General features: G+C 41.5%; 1 protein-coding gene and 1 pseudogene across 1 annotated transcript in view; one reads left to right on the plus strand and one right to left on the minus strand.

The window, feature by feature from the left end:
- Positions 1 to 734: 734 nt before the first annotated feature.
- USP42 (ubiquitin specific peptidase 42) overlaps positions 735 to 19814 on the plus strand; it is a 76180-nt gene continuing 57100 nt past the window's right edge. The window contains exons 1-2 of the mRNA XM_073886374.1: positions 735 to 958; positions 3857 to 4012. The gene's annotated coding sequence lies outside the window, so the exon portion shown is untranslated. The remainder of the gene's footprint in view (positions 959 to 3856; positions 4013 to 19814) is intronic.
- LOC112816865 (endothelial differentiation-related factor 1 pseudogene) lies at positions 6633 to 7149 on the minus strand (annotated as a pseudogene).

The raw sequence follows: 19814 nt of genomic DNA on the forward strand, positions 1-19814 counted from the left end.
CTGAAGGGGAATTAGGCGTCTCCAATATGTCAGTATCACGAACAACTTGAAAAACCACCTCTGTATCCAGTTTAACGTTTATAGGGACTTCTGCCACTACCAGCTGTGATTTTAACAGTCTTTAACCTGTATCTCAACTCCTTTGTTAAGATTCTACTACCACCTAACCTTACGGGATCGCGCTGAGGATTAAACCCATTGACATATCTATGGCCAGCTCTTTGTAACTGCCACCCAGTAGCCTTATTTTCTTCGGTTAGGTCTGATCTTTTGGCCTTGGTTCCTGGGAGACTGGATTCTAGCAGCGGTGCGCTGAGCGTGATCTTCCGAATCAGAGTAACTCTGAGCCTGGTGGGAGTGTGTCTGCCTCTGACATCCTTTATTCTCCTGCTGTAAAGTGAGATTTTCTGACGGTTGTGGCTTCTCTTTTCAATGGTTAACTCAGGTAACATCCTCCAACCCCCTACTCTTGGTCCATAAGCCCTTCCCTTTACTGGGATATCCAACCTGGCCACTCGCCATCAGGCCTGGGGTCTGAGCCCTCCGCCCCTCGCTCCCGGGCCCCTGAGCTGTCTCCCAGCAACTCCGACGGCGCGCAGGCCACAGCCTAAGTGGACCGCCAGCCCACCACCTTCTAACTCGGAACGCACGCCTTTCTCCACAGAATCCGGAAGTAGCCCTTCGCGAAGCGGAAGACCCGCCCGCTGGCGGGGCGGGTCCTGCCGCAAGCTCCGCCCTTTCTCTATCTCTCTCCCAGGTGGAGGAGGGAGTCGGTCCGGCGCAGGCGCCTTGGTGGGCTAGTCTTTGGCTGGTGGTGTGCGGTGTGTGGGTGCTGGTTCCCGCCACGTCCCGGGGGACCCCAACCTACGTCCCCGGCTTACTCTCGGCGGTCTTCGAGAAGGTGTAAAACTCCGACTGACCGTTAAGACCAATCTCGGTCTTTCTCCCCTTCCCAGAAGTAAGCAGTTTATCTGTGAGCGTCCTGATTTTTATATTGATTAGCATGCGCACACACACATATATTTATGTTGGGAATCAATACACAAAACCATATTGTAAGACGGTAAAACACACACTCCAAGTAATAATGTGAGGACATACGTGTGGGTACATATAACTATATATAAATATACGTACATGTAAATACATAAAATATACCTTTACATATAAATACATATGCTTATATGCGCATATTTACATGATTGTATTTATAGACACACAAACCCCAATAAATATATTTATTTATATACTGTCTCTGTAACTGCAGTCTATGTACATTTATTTATTTATTTTAAAGATTTTTTTTTTTTTAAATTTTTAAGTATTCTCTACACCCACTGTGGGGCTCCAACTCACAATCCCGTGATCTAGAGCCACATGCTTCACCGACTGAGCCAGCCAGGTGCCTCCAATATATATAAATATATTTACATGTATATATACATATATGTATACATATATATTTTTATGTTTATATATACATACATATATCCCCACAGAAAATACATATTATTTAGGATTTGTGTTTTTATTACCTTGCAGGATGCAACTTTACCTATTGTTCTGCAACTTGCTTTTTTCTCTGGCTCCTTGAGAACCCTGCCCCTTAAAGTAGGTCCATTCTTCATTTTTTCCAGCTTTTTTCATGATGTGTCTCAACCCGCTTATCCAGAGCTGTTGGGGGAGTGGTTAGGAACCAGTAGAAAATATTTTGGGATCTCTGGCAAAGGAGGACTTTTTTTTTTATATTTTTATTTATTTGAGAGAGAGAGAGCACATGAGACGGGGGGGAGGGTCAGAGGGAGAAGACTCCCTGCGGACCAGGGAGCCCGATGTGGGACTCAATCCAGGCACTCCAGGATCATGACCTGAGCCGAAGGCAGTCGCTTAACCAACTGAGCCACCCAGGCGCCCGGCAAAGGAGGATTTGTACTGATGGGTTAACATAGTTACTTTTAACCTCCTGCCTCATTTTCCCAACTGTAAAATGGATTTTTTTTTTAAGATTTTATTTATTTATTTGACAGAGAGGCACAGCCAGACAGGGAACACAAGCAGGGGAAGTGGCAGAGGGAGAAACAGGCTTCCTGCTGAGCAGGGAGCCCGATGCGGGGCTCGATCCAGCCTTGGGATCATGACCTGTGCCGAAGGTAGACGCTTAACAACTGAGCCACCCAGGCGCCCACAAAATTTTTATTAATAGCACTACACAAGGAATAGTAGGTAAACTCTTCTGGGAAAAATTAAAACATTTCATTTGAATCAAGTTCCATTTTACCATACTCTATCCCATCTTCTCCCTTTTGAGAATTAAGCACTTTTCATCTTCTATTTGTCCAAATCTTGTTCTATTCATTTACATGCATAAACATGTTCCCATAGAAAGCATATAATATTTTGAATTTTAGTTTTTGGATTCTTAGTACATATTGTATGTATTGTTCTTTTTTTTTTTTTTTTTTTTAAGTTTTTATTTATTTGACAGAGAGAGACAGAGCGAGAGAGGGATCACAAGCAGGGGGAGTGGGAGAGGGAGAAGTAGGCTTCCCACCGAGCAGGGAGCCCGATATGGGACTCGATCCCAGGACCCTGGGATCATGACCTGAGCCAAAGACAGATGCTTAACGACTGAGCCACCCAGGTGCCCCTGTATGTATAGTTCTAAAACTTGCTTTTTGAGTCAATGTTTGACCTCAAGAACTTTTTTATTCCTGCATTTTAAATGCTAACGTGCAGAGCTTCTATAACAGAGTTGGACACAGTTGAAGAATATTTTCAGATCTCCCAGTAAGGATGGATTTGTATCACCCACAATGCCCTCCTTCTGACTACCATTGTCAATGTCTCCACCCTGTTTATTTGCTTGGTGGAGCTTTCATGGTTTTGTTTTTAAGCCATACCCTTTTCAGTTTGGGGTACCTGTAAAATGGACTTCTAATTCTTCCTTCCTCATAGTGTTTTTGAACATAATTAATGAGTTAGCTTGTGTAATTCATATAGATTGTATAGAAGACATACCTGGCATACAATATTTATCACAATAGCAGATACTATTAATATATTATTTTATGAGTGCTAATGTATTTAATATCTTATTACCCTGTAAGCAACTCTATCTAGGAGATTTCATCCCACCACAGACACTGATTAACAACATTTAGATCAGAGAAACCACTCTGGTAATAGCAAAACTTCTTTAATCCTCCTTTATTGAACTAAGCTGAGATATTTTTGAGAGAGAGTTGTGGATTTTCTACAACAGCTCCTTAAGATAATATACACATTGGGCGCCTGGTTGGCTCAGATGGTTAAGCGTCTGCCTTCGGCTCAGGTCATGATCCCAGGGTCCTGGGATCGAGTCCCACATTGGGCTCCCTGCTCCTTGGGAGCCTGCTTCTCTCTCTCTCTCTCTCTCCCTCTCTCTGTCTCTCATGAATAAATAAATAAAATCTTTAAAAAAAAAAGATAATCTACACATTGAGCTCTCTTCCCTCATTGTCTTTTATTTCAGTCTTTGCATATGCTGTCCTGTCTACCTAGAAAATCCCCCTGTCGTGAGCCTCCATTTCCCAGTCTTACAATAAATCTGTGCAGATACAGTAAATCTGTGCAGATACAGTTCAATGCTGAGGAATATATGTTCTGACACTAACTGTGAGATTATGAGCCAAGTAATTAAACTCTAATCTGTAAAATGGAAATACTAATTATACCTACTTCATAGTCTTGTTGTACAAGGTAAATGAGTTAACATATTTAAATCATATAGAAGAGATGCCTGGGGCAGAGAAACCTCTCAATGGTTCGCAAGTATTAATAACTGTTCCTAATGATAATTCTTCATCTTTGCTCCTAGGAGGCTGATCTTTCCTGCCACCACTGGCTGACATCAGCCAGGTCAGAGACTCTGACCCTGGTGGTAGCATCTCCTCATTGGTCTTTTGCCATTAGAATCTAGGCAGAAAGAGTTCTTCGGCAAGTGTATAATTTTGTATCTGCATTACTCATCAAGGTGAGTTAGACGTTATGCTTACCTTCTCTCTGGTTCTCCCTCCACCCCTGCACCTCTCCTTGAAACCTAAGAACAGAAATATTGGATAGGATATGGTAAAGTTAGTGCAACCCCAGGCGGAAACAAAAACGAGGCTTGGAAAGAAGAAATGTATTGTACTCACAGGTCCTGGGGCGGGGGGGTGCACCACATACCATGCAGGGCCACAGGGGAAGCACCAGGTCTTGGTCAGGTGGCAGAACACAGGAGTGAGAGGGGAGCATAAGCCAGAGCCTTTATTGGGGTTTCCATTCTGCTGAGAGTAAGCAGTTTAGGCCTGGCTCATTGGAATAATTCTGGCAGGCTTTGGGCTATAGGAGGGTGTGTAGTTGGCTGGTACCTGGTCTTGGGATGATTTAGGGCGGAGGAAATATTGGCTTGTGTGTGATCATTAGATAAGGAGGTGGCTGGGTCTGTATACTTGCGATTGGTTGGTTTGTACTGGTTGACCAAGCCCTTTGCTATCTCTAAGAATTGGCTAGCCCAGCCCTGGGAGGGAGAGTCTTGGCTGGCCAGAAAGCTTTTTAAGATGGCAAAACATCATAAGATATAGACAGTTTAAAAAACATGCTTAATAAATGCAAATCTGGGGGCGCCTGGGTGGCTCAGTTGGTTAAGCGACTGCCTTCGGCTCAGGTCATGATCCTGGAGTCCCGGGATCGAGTCCCACATCGGGCTCCCTGCTCAGCAGGGAGTCTGCTTCTCCCTCTGACCCTCTTCCCTCTCGTGCTCTCTGTCTCTCATTCTGTCTCTCTCAGATAAATAAATAAAATCTTAAAAAAAAAAAAATAAATGCAAATCTGGTTCCTTCTGCCCAGAACATTCCCTTGCCCCAGCCCCCACTTCACTTGACTTCCTATTACTTATCCCTCAGGTCTGTAATGAAATGTGACGTGTTGCATTTATATATAACATATTACCTCCCTCCCTTTGTTAGTTTGCTAGGGCTGCTGTAACAAATTACCACAGACTGGAAGCCTTAAACAAGAGAAATGAATCTTCTTACAGTTCTGGATGCTGAAAGTCCAAGGTCAGAATGTGAACAGGGTTGGTGCCTCTGAGGCTGTGAGGGAAGGTCTGTTCCATGCCTCCCTCCTAGTTTCTAGTGATTTGCTGGCCATCACTGGTGTTCCCATGGCCTATAGAAGCATCACCCCAATCTCTGCCTTCATCTTCTTTTTTTTTTAAAGATTTTATTTATTTATTCGACAGAGAGAGACACAGCGAGAGAGGGAACACAAGCAGGGAGAGTGGGAGAGGGAGAAGCAGGCTTCCCGCGGAGCAGGGAGCCCGATGTGGGGTTCGATCCCAGGACCCTGGGATCATGACCTGAGCTGAAGGCAGACACTTAACGACTGAGCCATCCAGGCGCCCTCTGCCTTCATCTTCACATGGTGTTCACCCCGTATATGTGTCCAAATTCCCCCTTTTTAAAAGGACACACTCATTGGTTTAAGGCCCTCTTTAAGGACCTCATTTTTTTTTTTTAACTTGTTTACTTCTATAAAGACCCTGTTGCCAAATAAAGTCCCATTCTCAGGTAGTGGGAGCTGGGACACCAACATATTTTGGGAGGACAAAATTCAGCCCAGAACGCTCCCCTCACAGCTCTCCCTTCACCCCCCTTTGTCAGTGCCCCCCACTCTGCACTTCCCCAGTGCTTGTAATCACCTCCCAGAGCCCTAAGTGCAATTTATTGTAGATGTTACTTTCTGAAGCCAATTCCACTTCTTTCCTCCCCAAATATGTCTCTGACTCCTCATTTTTCTTGGTATCATGCACACACTTGTATGCTCAAGGGACACACTCAATGGAAAATTGATGAGTGAATAAAAGCATGAACTATTGGTGGGGTTGGGGAGTGAGGATGGCCGGTGTGCATAGCTCTACTCCTAACTTAATATTTATTGCCCAGAGAGCATTTACAACATTTTCACTATCTTCCAGAAGGAATCCTCTTGGGATTCATAACACTACACTCATAACTTCATTAAAAGGTATTATGTATTTGGTTTATAAGCAATTTATTATGTTCCAGGAAGAATGCCTTTGTAATCAGTTTTATCACAGTCACAATCTAATTTGGGGACACATGATACTGGTTCAATATTGAGTTATAGCCCCAGCACTTGGCATGTCTCCCTTGGTTATATTTGATCACATTCTTCATTTAATTCCTGTAAGTTATTTCTGTTTGCTACTTATTATTTGCTATTTTGTTTCAGCTACTGCCCTGAGAATCACTGCTCATAACATGTTCTAGGTTGTTCCTGTTAATTCGTGGAGATCATTTGACTTATATACGTATCTTTTTTAATCAGCCAACCTTTTATATTCTAATCGGGTTTCTGTTGATTATATTGATTCTCTCTCTCATCTTATTTTTATTCTTGTGTTTCTACATTGGTGCAAAAAACAAGAACCATATGTAATCATTATGGTAATAACACACATTATGGTTTTGTTCCTGGATAGATGGAAGTTATTTTATTTACTTATTATTTTGCCAAGTTTTGGTTGCTTGACAGCAGGTATGGGTAGAGAGGGTTCCTAGGCAGGGTTGATGCCCCCGCATTCTGCTCCTCCAGGTGAAGAGACCCACACTGGCGCTGGTGGTCAAGGGGAACCAGCCAAATGAGATCAGCCGGATCGCACTGCTTTCTAGGTTTTGCGTTCATACCACCCTTGGCCCCTTCTCAATCGGCTTCCCGATATCCTCCCCCCAGAGCTTGAGGCCAAAAGCTCTCTCAATTTTGCCCAGAACCTGGTTTTTAAGAATGGCCTGTCCACTCTCGTAGTCTACTATGACCTGCGGCTTTTTGTGGATTTTAGTCACCAAGTCCTTCTGAGTCAACCTCTTGCTCTGCTGGCCCTGCTGGATCACCTTGCCCACCTTCAGGGTCACCCGGTGGTGGTGTAGCTCCTCAGTATCCCAGTCCAGCTTGGTCGTGGTCTTGCTGATCAAATGCTGTTTGTTCTGGCCAGCAGCCCATTTCTTGGAAGTTTCCACCTCTTCTCCTCATCCCCGAGCTGCTAAGATAGCCCGCTTGGATTTGGGGCCCTTCTTGCACAATCGTGTCCCAGTTGCTCTTGGCCATGGCAGTCGGACAGGTCCTGTTGTCCATCCAGCGGCTCCGGGGCAGCTGCTGGAGACTGGGCCTCGCATCCCGGGCTGCTTCCTGATAGAAGTTATTTTAAATCTAAGATGTTACATGGTCCTTTGTATGTTTCCCCTCCTTCATTTGAAAACTCATGCCATTATACATCACTGCTCTTTTCTCTGCTTTTGTCTTCTGACTTCCATGTCATCTCCTTATGTTCATGGGAAGGCTACAGTCCCCAACTCTGTTTTATTCATCCTTCTCTTCAACCAAAATGATCACTCTCAATTTCAACATCTGTATGGAAGACAAAACAATGCAATCACCTTGGTATATAGTTTTCACCATTTTTCCAAGAAAGGGGAGGAAATGGGATATCAGAATCACCAAGAGACTGGTGGTTAGAGCTCCTCGAACTCTCTGAAGATCCCCAGTGACCCCATTTCTCATATTTTTCATGTGTAACACATATATTACGCTCAAACAAACAAAAAATCGGCATTAAAAATTCTTTTTTTTTTAAAGATTTTATTTATTTATTTGAGAGAGAGAGAATGAGAGATACAGAGCTCGAGAGGGAAGAGGGTCAGAGGGAGAAGCAGACTCCCTGCTGAGCAGGGAGCCCGATGTGGGACTCGATCCCGGGACTCCAGGATCATTAGCTGAGCCGAAGGCAGTCGCTTAACCAACTGAGCCACCCAGGAGCCCCATTAAAAAAATTCTTAAGAGTGATGTCAGCAAAAATGGTAGAGTAGGGATCTCCAGAGGCTGTCTATCCCTGTAACACTGAAAATCCTGGCAAAAACTGTCAGAATCAACTTTATCAAGACTCTGAAAGATAGTCAAAGGTTTACAGCCACTAAGCAAATGCTTAACCATGAAGAAGTTCACCAAAACAGGCTGGGATGTGGATCTGGCTCTTTAACTTAGCCTCACCCCATCCTTTCTCGGTGCAGCTGCAGTCTCGAAGGCATCCATCATTCCCGGTGTGCACATCTAGTCCAGAACTTCAGGAGACCTTGATCTGAAGGAATTCTGTCAGTCTGTTTTAACTTGCCTATGGGTCCCCTGAAGAACTGACACAAGAGACCTGCCTTTGTTCTTCCTAATCCAGAACTCTCTCAGGGTGGAAGGATGGCCATGGCTACCTGGAGGATGTTCCTGGCAAAGAATGAAAGCCAAATGGACAAGACTGCTGTCTGGGGCAAGAAATAACAGTTGAAATAAATAATAGACATGTTCTGGGGAGGAAAAGCTGGAGAGAAACTTTGGGGAAAAGGGCTTTGAAAAACTCCCTCACATACCGGGGGACCTAGAAATCCGTGTGCATGGCCAGGGCAGGATGTATGTTCAGAAAAGACCTGGGAAAGATCATAGGCTTTCGCCGCTGGCTGGTCTTTAGACTCTGCATAAACAGAAAGTGAAGGCTAAGGCAGAGATGTAAACAGCCTGGCTAATTGTTAAAGGAATGCCCCAACACAAAGCCAATCTGCAAAGAACTAGGGAGTCTTTTTCTTTCTTTCTTTTCTTTCCTTTTTTTTAAAACAATACTAAAAATATCCATCCAGTTTTTAACGAAAAAGTATGAATTGTGCAAAGACACAAGAAGTATGGCCCATTCCCAGGAGCAAAAAAATGAACAAAATAGGGGAAAATCTACACTCCTGTTTTACTATGTTTTTCCTTTACTCTCACATAATGACCACACTCACTTCTGACACTAGATGTGTGGAGTTTATTCCCACACCCAGCAATTCTGTGACACTACCTGGGTGTCCCACAATTTAACTCAATTCTGACACTATCAATAATGTTAGATTTTATAAGTTAAGGGCTCACTCTCATGAGACTGCCCCCCACCTCATTTTTTTTAAAGATTTAATTCATCCATTTGAGATAGTGTGAGAGAGAGAGAGAGAGAGCACAAGCCAGGGGGCAGAGGGAGAGGGAGCCTGCTCCCCACTGAGCAGGGAGCCTGACAAAAGGGCAGATCCGAGGACCCCAGAATCATGACCTGAACCAAAGACAGATGAGACTCTTTTTTTTTTTTAAGATTTTATTTATTTGAGAGAGAGAGTGAGAGAGAGAGAGCACATGAGAGGGGGGAGGGTCAGAAGGAGAAGCAGACTCCCTGCTGAGCAGGGAGCCTGATGCAGGACTCAATCCAGGGACTGCAGGATCATGACCCAAGCCAAAGGCAGTCGCTTAACCAACTGAGCCACCCAGGCGCCTGGCAGATGAGGCTCTTAACTGACTGAGCCACCCAGGTGCTGACCCCCACTTCAGATACCAATGGCAATTAGTAGGTCCCCAGGTTACCCAAGACTTCTATCCAAATTGGCTACAAATCAGAGGTTCTCGTGACCCCCCTGCCCCCAGATTCAATTATTTGTTAGAACAGCTCACAGAATTCAGGGAAACACTCACTTACACTTACCAATTTATTAAGGGATATGATAAGGGATACAGATGAACAGCCAGATGAAGAAATGCATAGAGTGAAGTCTGAGAAAGTGCAGAGCATAGGAGCTTCTGTCCCCATGGAGTTGGGGTGCATCACCCTCCTGGTCCTTAAATGTGTTCACCAACCTGGAAGCTCTCTGAACCCCAAACTTTTGGGATTTTATGGAGGATTCCTTACATAGGCATGATCAATTATTAACTTCATTTCCAGCCCCTTCCCAGGGTTCTAATCATGGGTTGGTTTTTCACATGGCCAGCTCCCATCCAGAAACTATCCAGAAGCCCACCCAGAGTCAAGTCATTAGAACAAAAGATGCTCCTACTGCTCTTATCACTTAGGAATTTACGAGGGTTTTAGGAGCCCTCTGCCAGGAATGGGGGTGGAAACTAAATATTTTTTTAAATAATAAATCAAAATATCTCAACCAGAAACTGTCCCTGAGAAAACACAGGCATTAAAGCAACTGTCTTACCTATGCTCCAAGAACTAAAGGAAACTATCAAAAAAAGCTGAAGAAAACCAGAAGGATGATGTCTTAACAAATAGGGAATATCAATAAAGAGACAGACATTATAAAAAGGGGAGTAAATTTAAATTTTAGATCTTAAAAGTAGAATAGCTGAAATTAAAACATTTGCAGAGGGGTTCAGCAGCAGATTTGAGCAAACAAAAGAATCCACAAACGTGAAAATTGTTCTAATGAAATATTCCAATCTGAGAAGCAGAAAGAGAAAACAATGAAGAAAAATCAACAGAGACGAAGGGACCTGTGGAACACCATCAAGTGTACTAACATACCCATAATGAGAGTCCCAGAAGGAGAAAAGAGAGAGGAAGGGGCAGGAAGACTATTAAAAAAAAAAATTATTGAAAAATTTCCAAATCTGATAAAATACATGAATCTCTATATTCAAGAAACTCAGTGAACTCAAGTAGAACGAACACATTGATACACAGCAAGACACAGGACAACAAGGACAAAAAGAATCTTGAGAACAGGGAGAGAAGCACCTTGTAACGTACAAAGGATCTTCAGCAAGATTAACAGTAGATTTCTCATCAGAAGCCAGGGAGGCAGTGGGCAATGGGGTGAATTATTTAAAGTGCTGAAAAATGGGGGCGCCTGGGTGGCTCAGTCGTTGAGCGTCTGCCTTTGGCTCAGGTCGTGATCCCAGGGTCCTGGGATCGAGTCCCGCATCGGGCTCCCTGCTCGGCGGGAAGCCTGCCTCTCCCTCTCCCACTCCCCCTGCTTGTGTTCCCTCTCTTGCTGTTTCTGTCTCTGTCAAATGAATAAATAAAATCTTTAAAAAAAACAATAAAGTGCTGAAAAACAGAACGTGTCAACCAAGAATTCTATACCTGGCAAAACTATCCTTCAAGAATAAAGGAGAAATCGGGGCGCCTGGGTAGCTCAGTTAAGCGTCTGCCTTTGGCTCAGGTCATGATCCTGGGGTCCTGGGATCCAGCCACGCATCAGGTTCCCTGCTCAGCAGAGAGTCTGCTTCTCCCTTTCTCTGCCCTTCCCCCCACTTGTGCTCTCTCACATAAATAAATAAAATATTTTTTAAAAAAGAATGAAGGCGAAATTAACACATTCCCAAAGAAACAAAAGCTGACAGAGACAGCTTGTTACTAGTAGAGCCTTCTCTACAAGAAATGCTAAAGGGAGTGGTACAGACTGAAATGAAAGGATACTAGATAGTAACTTGAAGCTATACAAAGAAATAAAGAACCCTGGTAAAGGTAACTACATAGGTAAATATATAAAAGCAATGATTATTGTTATTGTATGTAACTCATCCATTTTCCTATGTGATTTAAGATACAAATGCATAAAAAATATTTATAAAATCTATGTTAATGTGGGGCGCCTGGGTGGCTCAGTTGGTTAAGCGACTGCCTTCGGCTCAGGTCATGATCCCAGGCTCCTGGGATCGAGTCCCGCATCAGGCTCCCTGCTTAGCAGGGAGTCTGCTTCTCCCTCTGACCCTACCCTCTCTCGTGCTCTCTCTATCTCATTCTCTCTCTCAAATAAATAAATAAAATCTTTAAAAAAAATCTATGTTAATGTGAAAACTGTGTATACAGATATAATCTGTGACAGTAGCACTGTAAAGGGTAAAGGATGGCAATATATAGGAACAAATTTGTTGTATATTATTAAAACTAAGTTGGTGTTAATTCAAACTGAGGTGTTACAAGTTTAAGATGTTCATTGTAGTCTTCAATGTAACCACTAAGAGCACAACTAAATATACATACATACATATATGTGTATATATATATACACACATATATATATAAAGAAATGAGAAAGGAATCAAAACAAGACACTGCAATCAAAAGAAGGCAGGAATGAAGGAATTGAGCAACAACAAAGATATGACATCCAGAACATACATAGAAAACTGGCAGAAATTAGTTCTTCCTTACTTTAAATGTAATGGGTTGGGCGCCTGGGTGGCTCAGTTGGTTAAGCGACTGCCTTCGGCTCAGGTCATGATCCTGGAGTCCCGGGATCGAGTCCCATATTGGGCTCCCTGCTCAGCGGGGAGTCTGCTTCTCCCTCTGACCCTCTTTCCTCTTGTGCTCTCTGTCTCTCATTCTCTCTCTCTCTCAAATAAATAAATAACATCTTTAAAAAAATGTAATGGGTTAAACTCTCCAATTAAAAGACAGAAATCAGCAGAATGAAAAAAAAAAAACAACCTAGGGGCACCTGGGTGGCTCAGTCAGTTGGGCGTCCAGCTCTTGGTTTTGGCTCAGGTTATGATCTCATGGGGGATGAGATCAAGCCCTGAGTCAGGCTCTGTGCTCAGCAGGGAGTCTGTCTGAAGATTCTCTCCCCCTCCTCCTCCCCCAATTTGTGCCTACACGTGCTCATGCTCTCTCCCTCTCTCTCAAATAAAAATAAATAAATCTTTTAAAATAAAAATAAAAACCTCAAAAAAAAACCCCACCCTCTATCACACACAAAGTTTGAAAGTAAAAAACAAAACAAAACAAAAAAAACAATGGAAAAGGATATTTCATGCTAATAATAGCCAGAAGAGAGCTAATATCATATAAAGTAGACTTTATTCTTTTTTTAAGTTTATTTGTTTATTTGAGAGAGAGTGTGAGAGAGAGCACGAGAGTGGGGTGAGGGGCAGAGGGAGAAACAGACTCCCCACTGAGTGGGGAGCCTGATGTGGGGCCTGACCCTGGGACTCAGGGATCATGACCTGAGCTGAAGGCAGATGCTTAACCGACTGAGCCACCCAGGTGCCCCACAGAGTAGACTTTAAATCAAAATTGTTATAAGAGACAAAGAAGGATATTATTTATGATAAAAGGGTGAATTCATTGAGAAGATGTAATGATTATATACATACCTAACAGAGTCCCCAAATATACAAAGAAAAAGTTGACAGAAATGAATGGGGAAATAGGCAGTTCTATAATAATGGTTTGGAGACTTAAATACCTCACTTTTAATAATGAATAAAATAACTAGACAGAAGATCAGTGGGGAAATGAAGGAGGTAAACAACACTAAAAGCCAGCATTCTCTGGGACAGATCATATATTAGGCCACAAAACAAGTCACAATAAATTTAAAAGAAATGGAATTACACAAAATATCTTCTCTGAGAACAATGGAATGAAACAAGAAATCTAGAAGGAAAACTAGAGAATTCATAAAGTGTGTAAATTAAACAATATTCTGTTTTTAAATATTTTTTAAAAGTTTATTTATTTATTTTTTAATAATCAGTTACATCCAACATGGGGCTTAAATTCATGGCCCCAAGCTGAAGAGTTTCATGCTTTTCCTACAGAGCCAGCCAGGTACTTTTTAAATATATATATATATATATATATTTTTTTTTTTTATTTGTAAACAATACATTCTTTTTTTTTTAAGATTTTATTTATTTGTCAGAAAGAGAGAGCACAAGCAGGGGGACTGGCAGGCAGAGGAAGCAGCAGGCTCCCTGCTGAACAAGGAGCCCACCGCAGGGCTCGATCCCAGCACCCTGAGATCATGACCTGAGCCAAAGGCAGACCCTTAACCCACTGAACCACACCAGCACCCCTAAATAATACATTCTTTTTTTTTAAGATTTTATTTATTTGAGAGAGAGAGAATGAGAGATAGCATGAGAGGGAGGGGTCAGAGGGAGAAGCAGACTCCCTGTTGAGCAGGGAGCCCGATGTGGGACTCGATGTGGGACTTGATGTGGGACTCGACCCGGGGACTCCAGGATCATGACCTGAGCCAAAGGCAGTCGCTTAACCAACTGAGCCACCCAGGCGCCCCTGAATAATACATTCTTGAACAACAAATTGGTCATAGAAGAAATCACAAAATAAATTAGAAAATATTTTGAGATGAACAAAAACAAAAATAATCAAATCTTATGTGATGAAAACAGGAATTTAAAGCTATAATATATATATTTAAAAGAAAGTCTCAGATTAATAACTTACACTTTAAGGATCTAGAAAAAGAGCAAACTAAGTCCAAAGTTAGCAGAGGGAGGAAAAGACAAAGGTTAGAGTGAAAATAAATGAAATCATGAATAGAACAATAGGAAAAAATCAATAAAACCAAATTTGGTTATTCAAAAAGATTAATAAAATTGACAAAACTTTCATTAGATTGACTAAGAAAAAAAGAGAGAAGACTTAAATAAAATCATAAATGAAAATGGGGACCTTACTACTAATCTTACCAAAAAAAAGGGTTATGAGAACATACTATGAACAATTATACATCAATAAATTATATAATGTAGATGAAATGAACAAATTACTAGAAACATACAAACTCCCAAAACTGACTCCAAAAGAAATAGAAAATCTGAATTGAGTGTTTTTTATCATGAAAGTGTGTTGGATTTTGTCAAAGGCTTTTCCTACATTAATTGAGAGGATCATGTTCTATTAATGTGGTGTATAACAAATTAGAAGACTGAATCAATAATCCAAAACCTCCCCCCAAAAAAAGTCCAGGACAAGATGGCTTCACTGCTGAATTCTACAAAATATTTATGGAAGAATTATCACCAATACTTCTCAAACTCTTCCAAAAAATAGAAAAGGAGGAAGCACTTTCTATCTCACTCTATGATGCCAACATTATCTTGATACTAAAGCCAGACAAAACCGTCGCAAGGAAACTGCAGACTAATATCCATTATGAAAATAAATGCAAAAATCCTCAACAAAATACTAGTAAACTGTATCCAGAAGCATGTTACAATGATTACAAATGGCATTTATCTCAAGAATGCAAGGGTGGGTCAACAAGCAGAAAATCACTCAGTGCAATACAACACATTAATAGAAGTAAGGGGGAAAATACCCCAACCTCCTGATCATCTTAATTCATATAGAAAAAACATGTGACAGGGGCGCCTGGGTGGCTCAGTCAGTTGAGCGGCTGCCTTTGGCTCAGGTCATGATCCCGGAGTCCTGGGATCGAGTCCCACATCGGGCTCCTTCCTCGGTGGGGAGCCTGCTTCTCCCTCTCCCTCTGCCTGCCACTCCACCTACTTGTGCTCTCCCTCTCTCTATCTCTGTCAAATAAATCAAAATCTTTAAAAAAAAAAAGAAAAAATTTGACAAAATCTAACACTCTGTCATGATAAAAACATGCAACAGACTAGCAAAAGAAGGGAACTTCCTTAATATTATAAAGGGAATTTATTAAAAACCCACACCAAAAGCACAAACAACAAAAGAAAAAAAAAGTGTCTTCATTAAAATTAAAAACTTTTGTGGGGCGCCTGGGTGGCTCAGTCGGTTAAGCGACTGCCTTTGGCTCAGGTCATGATCCCAGGGTCCTGGGATCGAGCCCCGCATCGGGCTCCCTGCTCCGCAGGAAGCCTGCTTCTCCCTCTCCCACTCTCCTGCTTGTGTTCCTTCTCTCTCTTTGTCTCTCTCTGTCAAATAAATAAATAAAATCTTTAAAAAAATTAAAAACTTTTGTGCATTAAAGGACACTATTGAGAGTAAAACAACAACCCCCATGAGAGAAAATATTTCCCAATCAAATATCTGGTAAGAGTCTAGTAACCAGTATAAAGAAGTCTTACAACTCAACAATAAAAAGGCAAATAACCCAATTTAAAAACTGGCAAACTAGTTGAATAGACATTTCTCCAAAGATTAATGGCTAATAAGCATGTGAAAAGATGCTCGACATCATCAGTCATTAGGGAAATGTAAAACCACAATGAGATATCACTTCATACTTACCAGGAAAAGGAAAAAAGAAATAACAGATGTGAACAAATTGGGACCCTCAAACATTGCAGGTGGGGATGCAAAATGGTGCAGTCACTGTGGAAAATAGTATAGTGGTTTCTCAATAAGTTAAACATAGATTGACCATATGACCCGGCAATTCCACTCCTAGGCACATACTCCAAAGAAGTGAAAACAGGTATTCAAACTAAAACTTGTACATAAATGTTCATAGCTGCTCTGTTCATGATATCCAAAAGGTGGAAATAACCCAAATGTCCATCAGCAGGTGAATGGATAAATTAAATGTGGTATGTCCACACAGTGGAATATTATTCAGTCATAAAAGGGAATGAAGTACTGATATATCCTACAATGTGGATAAATCTTGAAAACATGCTATGTGAAAGAAGCCAGATGTAAGACACCTCATGGCATGTGATTCCTTCCATATAAAATACCTAGAATAGGTGAATCCATAGATACAGAAACCAGATTAATGGTTGCCAGGGGCTGGTGGGCAGAGCAAATAGGGAGTGTAGGTTTTTACCTTAGGGTAGTGGAAAAGTTCTGGAACTAGATAGTGCTGATGGTTGCAGAAGACTGTGAATGTACTTAATGCCACTAAATTGCACACTTTGAGGGGCACCTGGCTGGCTCAGTCAGTGGAGTGTGCTACTCTTGATCTCGGGGTTGTGAGTTCGAGACCCATGTTGGGTAGAGAGATTACTTAAAAAATCTTTAAAACAGTCAAAAATAAATTTTATGTTGTATTTTACCACACTTTAAAAAAAAAAGCAATGGGGGAAGCCTGGGTGGCTCAGTTGGTTAAGCAGCTGCCTTTGGCTCAGGTCATGATCCTGGGGGTCCTGGGATCCAGTCCCGCATCGGGCTCCCTGCTCAGCGGGAAAGCTTCTTCTCCCTCTGCCTGCCATTCCCCCTGCTTGTGCGCTCTCTCTGTGTCAAATAAATAAAATCTAAAAAATAAAAAATAAAAAAAGCAATGAGATAAAAATTGTTAGATATGCTCTATAAATATAATAGTCTTCAATGGAAGGATCTCTAAGGAATTTCTGTGAAGTAAGTTATTAAATATAGAAACTCGAAATATGCTTAAAGAGTTTTGGGTTTTTATTTTTTATTTTTTTTTAAAGATTTATTTATTTATTTTGAGAGAGTGAGAATGAGAGAGAGAGAGTACATGAGAGCGGGCAGGGTTAGAGGGAGAAGCAGGCCCCTCGCCGAGCAGGGAGCCTGATGCAGGACTCGATCCCAGGACTCCAGGATCATGACCTGAGCCAAAGGCAGCTGCTTAACTAACTGAGCCACCCAGGCGCCCCGAGTTTTGGGTTTTTATTTTTTATTTTATTTATTTTTTTTTAAATATTCCATTTATTTATTCATGAGGGACAGAGGGAGAGAGAGAGGGAGAGAAGCAGAGGGAGAAGCAGGCTCCCAAGGAGCAGGGAGCCCGATGCGGGACTCGATCCCAGGACCCTGGGATCATGACCTGAGCCGAAGGCAGTCGCTTAACCATCTGAGCCACCCAGGCGCCCAAGTTTTGGGTTTTTAAAAAAGATTTATTTATTTGAGAGAGAGAGAGAGTGAGCAGGGGGAGGGGCAGAAGGAGGGAGAGAGAATCCTCAAGCAGACTCCCCACTGAATGTGGAGTCTGACGTGGGGTTCCATCCCAGCACCCTGAGATCATGACCTGGGCTGAAATGAAGAGCCGGACACTTAACTGACTGAACCACCCAGGTGCCCTCAAGTTTGTTTTTTTTTTTTTTTGTATGGTTCTGCAGCTTGCTTTTATCACTTGATAATGTGCCTTAGAGCACTTTCCCCCAAGTAGATATAGAATAGTTTTTTCTCTGATGATTAGTATTCTACAGATCTTTATTATCCAATAGGCTAGTGGCTAGTGAGCAACCTCCTATGTGGCTCGTACCACGTGTTTAAATTATAATATTTGGGGTATATTGGATTAAATCAAGTATATTATTAAGATTAATTCCCCTTTAAAAAACCTTTTTTTAATGTGACTACTAGAAAATTTAGAAATACGTATGTGGCTCACATTATATTTTTATTGGTTAACATTACTAGAGACTGCTTATTCAGGACCCATAAGAGTTGGGTTGAAGACCAGAAAAGAATCAGGGATCCCAGACAGGGTGGGTCTGTATCATATGCAATGTATATTTGCCCCAACCCTCCTCCCTGATGTCCAGATTTTGTAATTCTTACCAGATTTCTCCACGTCCCTCATTCCAGTTGTGTATATTTCATAGTCTGTTTTAGATATTCTCCCATTTGTTTCTTTCAATATTATAAACAATTCTACAGCGAACATTCTCTAATCAGAATAACTTAGAGCTGTGTGTGTGTCCAATACAGTAGCCCCATGTGGACATTTTAACTTAAATTAAACTTAGATTTGAAACCTAGTTCTTCAGGCATACCATGCCACATTACAAGGAGTAAACAGTAGCATGTGACTAGTGCCTACTATGTTAGCACAGGACTTTTATCATCATTGCAGAAAGCTCTCCAGGACAGTGTTGGCTTAGAGCTTTAAGAAATGGATTCTGCCACTTACTAGCTGGTATGACCTTGCACAGGGTAGTTAACGTCTTCTTTGCCTCTGTTAACTCAGCTTAAAATGGAAGTGCCCTATAGTACCTACCTCCTGAGGTAGTTGCAAGAACGTGTGTGAATCTTTACAAGTAACATCTGGCCCATAATAACCTGTAACTGTTAACAATCACTAATATATTCTTAAAAACTGTCGAGACTTGAGTCTGTCATCAGACATCGATTGTCATTCTTCAAAACAGAGAAACTCTGAGCCTCTTCCTTTGGCATCCTTTGCTGTGTTAACACAGCCTTAGGTTGAGAAATTTTTCTGATACAGTTCTGATCAAGTTTCCTTCAGATACTCACCAAGGTGAGTTATGTATCAAGTTCTCCTTTCCTCTCCTGACGTGCTCTCCCCATCTCTGTTTCTGTGTCTCTCCACTCTGAGTTGCCCCTACTAATTTAACCTTGCACATTGCTCCTCAGTCTGCAGGGCTCAGTCTCAGTGAGTGAACTTCCCCATCCACTGATCTGCCCCCTCCCATTATATTTCTTCCTGCAAAATTGGCACTCATTGCTCAACTGCTTCATGTAAATATCCTAAAAGCTCACTGAAGGCAGGTACTAACACATCACTTCTCTCCCTGACTTTCAGAGTAGATGTTAGGTGGGTATTTGCTCAATGAATGTGTGAACTGTTTCAAGAGAAAGGAGCTATATGCAGTTGGAGAATATTAACGAATGGCTTTATTGCCCAGATGAATATTCAAACATCTTAGTATATGCCACAGGAGTCCTTTCAGGACTAACTGCATTGCATTTGTAACTTTATTTTAATCTTCATACTACAGGCATTTTTTTGAGTTCTGGAAAGAATTTCTTTGGGATCAGTTACAGTATACTTAAAACCTTTACAAACTGAAGTATAATCCTTCATTCAGAAAATCTTTAAAATAAATCTTTTTTAGGACCCTTGGTCATGAGTTTTGGGCCCTGTACATTTTTCAAGTTTGTTATTTATTCCTTAGTACTTTGTTTTAATTCTTTTGATTATTATTTTTCTAATTAGATATTGCTTGTATATGGATCTCAATTGGCTTTTTTATTGTGGTAAAATGTATACAAGATTTACCATTTTAACTATTTTCAAGTGTATAGTTCCATGGCATTAAGTAAATTCACATTCAGTTGACTTTTTTATATTCATGTTTTAATCAGCCACTTACCTGAAAGCTCTTAATGGGTCTCATGTACTTTTGCTTTTTTTCAAATTGAGGCATACAGATGAAGATAAATTTTCTCCATTCTGATGGAAATATCTTGTGTTTTTTTTTGGGGGGGGAGGGCAAACTTCCAGGACCATGTTTAATCATTGTTTAGGGTAGCA

The sequence above is a fragment of the Callorhinus ursinus genome, unplaced genomic scaffold (assembly GCF_003265705.2).
Source record: "Callorhinus ursinus isolate GAN/ISIS: 27379988/994484 unplaced genomic scaffold, GSC_fseal_2.0 scaffold70, whole genome shotgun sequence".
In the NCBI taxonomy this organism is placed as follows: Eukaryota; Metazoa; Chordata; class Mammalia; order Carnivora; family Otariidae; genus Callorhinus; species Callorhinus ursinus.